The sequence below is a fragment of the Mesocricetus auratus genome, unplaced genomic scaffold, assembly GCF_017639785.1.
Source record: "Mesocricetus auratus isolate SY011 unplaced genomic scaffold, BCM_Maur_2.0 Super-Scaffold_6730, whole genome shotgun sequence".
Classification (NCBI taxonomy): domain Eukaryota; kingdom Metazoa; phylum Chordata; class Mammalia; order Rodentia; family Cricetidae; genus Mesocricetus; species Mesocricetus auratus.
Window position 1 is genome coordinate 51,210,654 of NW_024429184.1, and position 7,769 is coordinate 51,218,422.

Here is a 7,769-nt window from a genome sequence, read left to right on the forward strand (position 1 = left end):
GTGTTTCTAGCATTTCCTTCCATTCCCACTAGCGCCTCCCTGATTGTCTGACCATGAAATTACTAGATGCTTATTTGTTTCAAAGGGAGAAGTGTATTGAACCCCTCCAGAAAAATACTGATAAAGCATGATTCCCCTTATGTTCAGAGGGAAATAATGTTCCTACATGTAGACACAAATTACTGTCCTCTGTCTGAGGGTGATGTAAATGTCATCTGAATTAATTCCAATGGTTGCAGATACCTGTCTGTCTGTGTCACAATTGTGAGACTTCTCACAATCCTCTGAATAAATACATTTCTATTTTTTCAGACTGTCAAACTCCTGTATGAGTAGTGTTCATTGTACACTAGAATACAAGTATTTGTAGTACTGGTAAGTTGTCAATGGTTAATTTGAATATATGACTTCTTTAAAGTATTCAATATATCATCCAACCATTAGATCCATCTGATTCTATCCTGAAATGTGAGCATGAAGTGAAATGCAGACATTCTTCCTTGCTTGTCTATTTTATAGGTCGCATCAAAATATCCATAGATTTCTGAGCTCCCAGGCCTCTAATGGAAAAGGACCTCCTTGCCATCATATTGCAAACTGAGTGTACCTGCCTGTTTTCTTGGGGTCCCAGCTTGCAGTATTTCTTGGCATCATGACTTCTTAAAGTTCTTTGAAGAAACTGTCAGCTTTATGTATCAATGGAGGCTCATTCAATTACATCTATACAATGGGATTCAAGACGGTAAGTGACAGCATCAGCTATTCCTTGGGAAACAGCTACTGAATCTGAGTGGCAGCAGAAAATGGATCACTCCCAGAATCACCCTGGGATAGCTATACTTGGTTGCCAAGATGGCTACATCTGGAATTAACTAAATCTAGTAAAGGAGGCACACCTGTGAGGGATGTTTACTTACTTAAAACTTATTTATTTATTTTTGCTTAACTTGAAGTAGTAAGATCCACTTTAACCCAGACCTTGAAGCTAGAAGAGACACACCTTTAAACTTACTCGAGGCAGAAAGACGAAGTCCTTTAATATGGGCAACACTTTCTGCTGGAAGCCTATACAAGCATATGGAAGCTGGGAGCTTCTGCTCTTTGCTTATATATGTGAAGTGTACATATTTTTGGGTCTTGTAGAGTAAAATGTCCAAAACCACTTGCAGGTGAAAAGACTTACCAAAACGCACCAATATCTGAGCATAAAAATCCACCAATTTCTGGTCTTGCTCAGGTTTAGGACGTAAAATTTTCCCAACCTCCACCCTGGAAATCTCCTTCCCTAAGAAATCCCATGTAAGTCTGTCTCCTACTGAGTTTCTTGCTGGCTAGACCAGAGACAGCCACTTCCTTCACCCTCCTGCATGAGGTTTGTTTTGGGGTATGACTTTGTGGTGTTCACTGGCTTCCAACTGCCAGGATACTTTTACTTTCAGAGCATAAGTTATATAGGAGAAACCTTTCCCCCTCAAATATGCACATTGAAGATTTCCCTTGAGAACTGCAACATTCGGAGAAAACTTCCCTCTCAGAGCTGTAATACTTACACACATGAGAGTCAAAAGCTTCCCATGCTTTTTACTAAAAATTCAGATGAAAATATACAAACATCGATTCAGCTTTTATGAAATAGTAAGCGAGAAACAAGTAAGAATTTCATCTACAGCTGTGTCTTGTATATTCCTTAGGGCAAGCTCTTAACTTCCTCAGACATACTTTTGTGTTTTATTTTAATAAAATATGGCATACAAGCAATATAAATTACAACTCATATATGAAGTACATTTTAAAGTTTAAAATAATATCAAGCAAAGCAATTTGGGTAAAATTTCTCTGGCCACAAAGGTAATATTCAATTCAGCTTATATGTTCAAAAACTGCTAAAGGATATTAAGTAAAATTACGTTCTATCTCAATGTACTCTTTTTTTCGGGATCAAATAGGTGTTATAAAACGTAAAACATACAGTAGGTAGGGATTTCAGAAAATCAAAGTACTCAGAACATGTCAGTTGCTTCCAACAGGTGGTACAATCAGAATCTCACAGACCCAGATGAAGGAGGATGACAGTGAACCTCGAGGGTGGAGAGTGAGTGTGCTTCAATAGATATTTCAGCATCCAGAAAACAGAAGCAAAACCCCCAAACACCAAGCTCTGATACGTCGCAAATCTGTCTTGCCCTGCCAGCTCTGGGCATACAGAGGTATTTATAAGCACTACTTTGATGGCTGATTTGTCAGTATGTTTGTATTGTTATGTATTTTTAAGACAATATTCAATTGAATTTGTTTACATAAATATCAATATATATGTGATGAAAACCACACCTCCCTACCTGAGTAATCTGTATAGGTACAATAGTTGCAGACTTCTGGGAAACAGAGAGTTCATTTTCAGTAAGCTGCAACTCCTGGTACATCACCCATTGTCCAGTGGATGGGTCCACATCTTTGAGCATATAGCCAACAGAAATGGGATTCCCTTCATCACAGAAAGGACACAAAGTGGTAAGGAGTGGGTAACCTGGAGCTTGGGAGAATGAGACTGGTGTTCAAATATGATCAAATCGATTTCCATATGTGTAAATTAATTTATCAAATAAATATATTATTTAAAATATAAGATAGATAAGAAAATGTACAACATAGTCTACTTTATATACTACAATAACAGGACAGCATGTCTAAAAACACATCTACAGAACAAACAATATGGCTGTACAGTGATGGAACAAAGAATGATTCCTACTCTGGTTGAGGTGAGTTGTTAATTTCTCACTTGGAGGAAATATTCAAAGGTGAATGAAGATTCATCAATATTTATAAATATTCTAACTTAATCTCAGTACTCAGGAGGTGGAGACAGGGCAATGAACCAGTGGAATAATCATACTCTCACTTGGCAAGGATTAAGTAGTCCACAGGACAGCATAGGAATTTGGAAACTTCATGAAGCTTACAGGGTCTTTTCTCTCTCATTATATTGGTGATTCTTTGGGCACATTTTTAATTTTACTTTGTCAGTCACACATGCAATAGCTGAAATTTTCCCAAGAAATTTTGTTGTTCCTTGAATATTTTCCCTTAAGATTCAGTAGGAGGCTAATGCTTCTCAAATCTCTTATCTGGAATTACTAATTACAATTCGTAATTCCCAACTTTTCTGACTCAATAGAGAGAGGTAGGTGCATATTAGAAAATAACACTTGAAACATTGACCATATCACACATTTCTGGAGAGGAGAGTAAAGCATGCATACACAGAATACGAGGAAAGCCTCAGGAATATAAATAGTGCCAAGTATTGAGAGAATGTTCTCTGGTCCCAAAGCATATGGAAGCAATGATAATATCTAGTATGACCCAATGAGAGAAGTGCAATGTAAAATATAGGATGAAGAGATCCATCATTACCATACACAGGAGCTTATATTGGCAGAAGAAGTATGGTAGATGGGCCTTTTGTCCATTGGGCTTTGGGGAATCACATTATTCTTCAGTCGGGGCTGGAGGCCATGATCAATCTGTGAGGGTAATCTTCATCAGGACTGCCAGGAGGAGGCAGACTTGTTTTCTGCTCTCAGACACTGAAAAAAGAAAGAAAGAAAGAAAGAAAGAAACCAAGAAAGAAAGGAAGAAAGGAAGGAATGAAGGAAATAAGGAAGGAAGGAAGGAAGGAAGGGAATAAGGAAGGAAAGAATGAAGGAAGAAAAAAAGTATGGTGTAGTGGGATGGGAAAAGGGTGCCTTATCATAGTCTGCCTTTTAAAGAAAGATTGAGACGTGGGGCCCTCTTGTATAAAAGTAAACTCCATAAAAGTATATCTTGCAGACATGAAAGAATTCTTTGAGTTTAAATATTGTTTCCTTAAAGCATTGTGCCTGCATATATTACATTTTAACTTTGTAACGACAAGCAGCTGCCAACTGACATTGTACTGTGAGAGCAGTATGTATCTGGCTTGATATTTAGGTAAGCCTGAAAAAATACTGGACTCTATGTCTAAAATAAGGTTATGTATGTGGTGGGAAAGTGCATTTCGGGAAGTGTAAAGGGAACAATGGAGGTTTTCATAATGATTATGATGTATTCCTTAAAATATGATGTATTTCTTAAAGTCAACAATAGAAGACAATAATAAAAACTGTTTATGTAATTCTGGTAAGAAAAACTGTGTTTCAACATAAATGTAAATGGCCTGAGCTATTTGGGACCACATGAGTGCAATCCATCTGGTGGTCAGAACTTTTCCTTGCGCTGACACCTGTTCCCCATCTCAGGACCCAAACCTGAGCCTAGGCTGAACACCTGTATGAAGGCTTATATGTAAATTTATTTTCCAGGTTTCAAGGGAATTTTTTTAATCAAAATCTTACCTGGAAAATTTTATCTCTAACCTGACACAAGTATTGTCTACTAAGAGTAGACACTGAATTTTCAGGAATGAGCATATTCTGACTTAAGAGCAATAAATCATTTTGCATCATGATCTGAATATAATCTATGTGTCTATTGGTCTATGTAAACTATGCAATGCACCTCTTCTTTTCCTTCACATAATTTCTCATATCAGACTTCAGGAAAATCATATCAGACAGAAATCAATGAGATTAAAATGCATTGCAATCAGAATTACAAGATAAATTTGCTAAAAACAAACAAATAAGCAATCCTGCTCGTCATAATAGGAAGTGGTGTTGTAATTACCCACCAGAGAAGTTCATTATTAGTAGTTCAAACCAAATTTCACTTACTTTGTTTTGCAAGCAAGAACAGAAACTTTGAGACTAACAGTAATGAGACCTTTGTCAGCTTTGACTTCTTTGTCACTTAAAAGTTGCTCCTCTCTGTCTATGTCACTCTCATTTTCATTTTGTTTTGTCTTTATATTATGTAGCAAGTCATGGTTTCTGGAATATATTCCTTGGAACCACTGAGAAAAAGGAGTGGTCTAATGAACTGTACAAGTAGGGCTAACATTTCAATATGAAAGGTATATGGGATCAAGGACTATATTAAATTGCTTTCATAAAAACCAAGTTGGATTAAGTTCTGTCCTATAATAAATAACAACACTTTACTCAAAATTGATTATATATATATGTATATAAATATTTTTTTCCACTTAAAGGTAGATTTGACTGTGCTTTTTCAGCTGACTTTGCTTCTGTTTCCATAACATCACAGATTTCAAGAATACTTTTCAGGGAAAATTAATGCTTTTAGCTCTGTGCATTTCGATGATTCAGCAAAATATCTTGCTGAGTTGATGACACTTTCCTTCAGCCAAACCAGTATTTAATGAAGTTTCCTAGTCTCTTTGCCAGTAGAAGAAAAAAACCAGTGTTTCCTCAAGTTATCAACACACAGAAGTAGAAGACTTCCTTACTGTGACTTTAGACTCATGTATATATTACTTTCTCTTTAAAAACAAAAGTCTCTTAAAATGGTTTTATGATATCAAAAAGCCCGTGGAAAAGATGCAACATTTCCCTCCACAGTAAAATTACATACTACGAAAATGCTCCACTCCCTACTGCGAGAGAACCTGGCCAACCTGAACCCCAGTGCTGATTGCAGGATTTGTAACAACGTTCAACAGATCGGAGAAGAGGTAGGAATATGCAGAACATAAAGGAGAAATGCAGAGAGGAGTAGGCTCTGACTGGGCTTAGAGGGAGGGCAGACTCCGTTCTACATCTGAATCTCAAAATACAGATTCAATGAAGGACACAGTTTCAGGCATCAGCCATCAGCCATCAGCCTTTGAGTCTCAGGAGACTGCAGTATCTCATTGATTTAGGGCGAGTTGATCCAATGCAACCTATTGACTTAACTCACATTGTCAATGGGAGTGATGTGACCATCTAAGCACTTAAAAGGGATTATGGGGTCCAGCTGATTGAAGAGGGTGCTGATACTTTTCAAGTAAAAGTGAATATTGAGGTGTAGTTGGCTTCAAAATTAGCCATTGCTGCGATTGAAAGAAATGGCGGTGTTGTTACTACAGACTTGTATTACCCAAGAAGTCTTTAAATCCTGTGTATGCTTGTTCCTTTCTTTCTTTGGGGACAGCCCAATCCCAAGCAAATACTCCCCCATGAAGCACTGGTGCCGCATTACACAAAGAACCATGGATACCTGGCTGACCCTGCCAAGTTTCTTGAAGCAAGACTTGAACTCGCCATGAAGTATGTATGACTACATTCTTCTCGATATCAAAAAAGATGAACTTCTCAGAATGCTTAGTGCAGGGAAGGATCCAAGGCAGATTTTCTTTGGTTTTGTTCTTGGTTGGGTGATGAGTAAGGCAGATAAGATAATTCTAAAGCCTACAGATGAGAATCTCCTCAAGTATTACAGCACCAGAATTCCCTTCCTGTAAAGCAGACGTGTTGAGAGCCACACAGGCTGAAACAAGGCTTTTGAGGATCACAAGTCCTTGGGTCAATCCCCCATATCATTGTGGTCAGATCTGAAGTGAAATCCCAGGCAAAGGAAACAGCACAACGGAACTGAACCATTCCTGGTGTGTACTTCTCAAAAGGTCAAATGGTGACGGTCTTTAAGGAGATAATTTTTAAAAATTACTTAAGGCACCTTCCTCCAATTTTTTGTTTGTTTTGATGCAGAAACCTGTGTAGCCTTGGCTGCTCTCGAACTCACTCTGTCGATCAGGCTGGTCTCAAAATCACAGGAATGCCACTGCCTCTGCTCCCTAGTCCACCACTAAAGGCGTGCACCATCACCGCTTGGCTGAAACATTTTTTAACTGTCCATCTTTTCATGGTCTTTCCTGAATGAAGGGCAAGTGTACAGGATTGATTAGTAGGCCTGGGAGAAGGTGTTAAGGAACTAAGGCTTCTTTTACTCAGAAGCCCCAGGGAAGCTTGGCTACCCACTGTTAGGATAGTGAGTTCCAACAGGGATGGGGATGCTCAAAATGTGACTGCCAGCTGCTTAGTAGTAACAAAGGAGCATTTCAGTAGTGGAGCTAGAGAAAGAGAGAGCATGAATTAATTTTCCCAGCATTTGTAAGTATAGATAGTCGTCAAGCCATTAATAATCTTCTTAAAGATAGTGTTCAGACATTTCAGGTTAAGAAAACATATTCAATGGTTATATAAGCCATATAAACAAATGGAAATAGGGGTTTGTATTTTGTTCTAGGTGGTGATTTTGAAGCTGGCCTTGAATCCTGAGCTCTAGCTTTCCTGGCAGGTGGGACTACTGTGTCTCAGTTCCTGTAAAAGATTCAGAAGCAAATGAGCTTTTCAAAGAGAAAATGTGTTCAGATCTTTAAAAAGCTTAATTTACTTTAAGTGGTTATAGTTTTTGTTTGTATGAAGCATGGTTATGTGTATCCCATGCTATCCTTGAATTCCTGATTCTTTACTTCCCATGTGTTGAGATTACAGCATGAGCCTCCATGCCGACTGAGCAATTAAACATTGATCTTGAATAATTCATTATAATTTTCCCACAGTTAAATTGATTAATAGCTGGTTATCTTAAAATAAAAACCCAAAACTCAAAAAATTCACAAATACAAGATTCATTAAAATGATTATGACTTTAATATTATGACAATTACATTTAAATTTTAGTAAACAATGCACTCTTTCTTAAATTCTGTCAAAGCCCACCACCTTATGAAACTTGATATTTCAGAGACTAAAGTTCCCATAGGATTTTACTATGACACTCTTATTTTAATTGTATGTGAGCCATGCTTGGTGCATACCTATAAATGGAATTAGAAAAAC

At 37.6% G+C, this 7,769-nt stretch overlaps 1 non-coding gene and 1 pseudogene across 1 annotated transcript; both read left to right on the forward strand.

The window, feature by feature from the left end:
- Positions 1-3,459: 3,459 nt before the first annotated feature.
- On the forward strand, positions 3,460-3,593 carry LOC121139058. Its single transcript, XR_005875912.1, has one exon.
- A 1,931-nt stretch (positions 3,594-5,524) lies between these two features.
- LOC101842131 lies at positions 5,525-6,388 on the forward strand (annotated as a pseudogene).
- Positions 6,389-7,769: the final 1,381 nt, after the last annotated feature.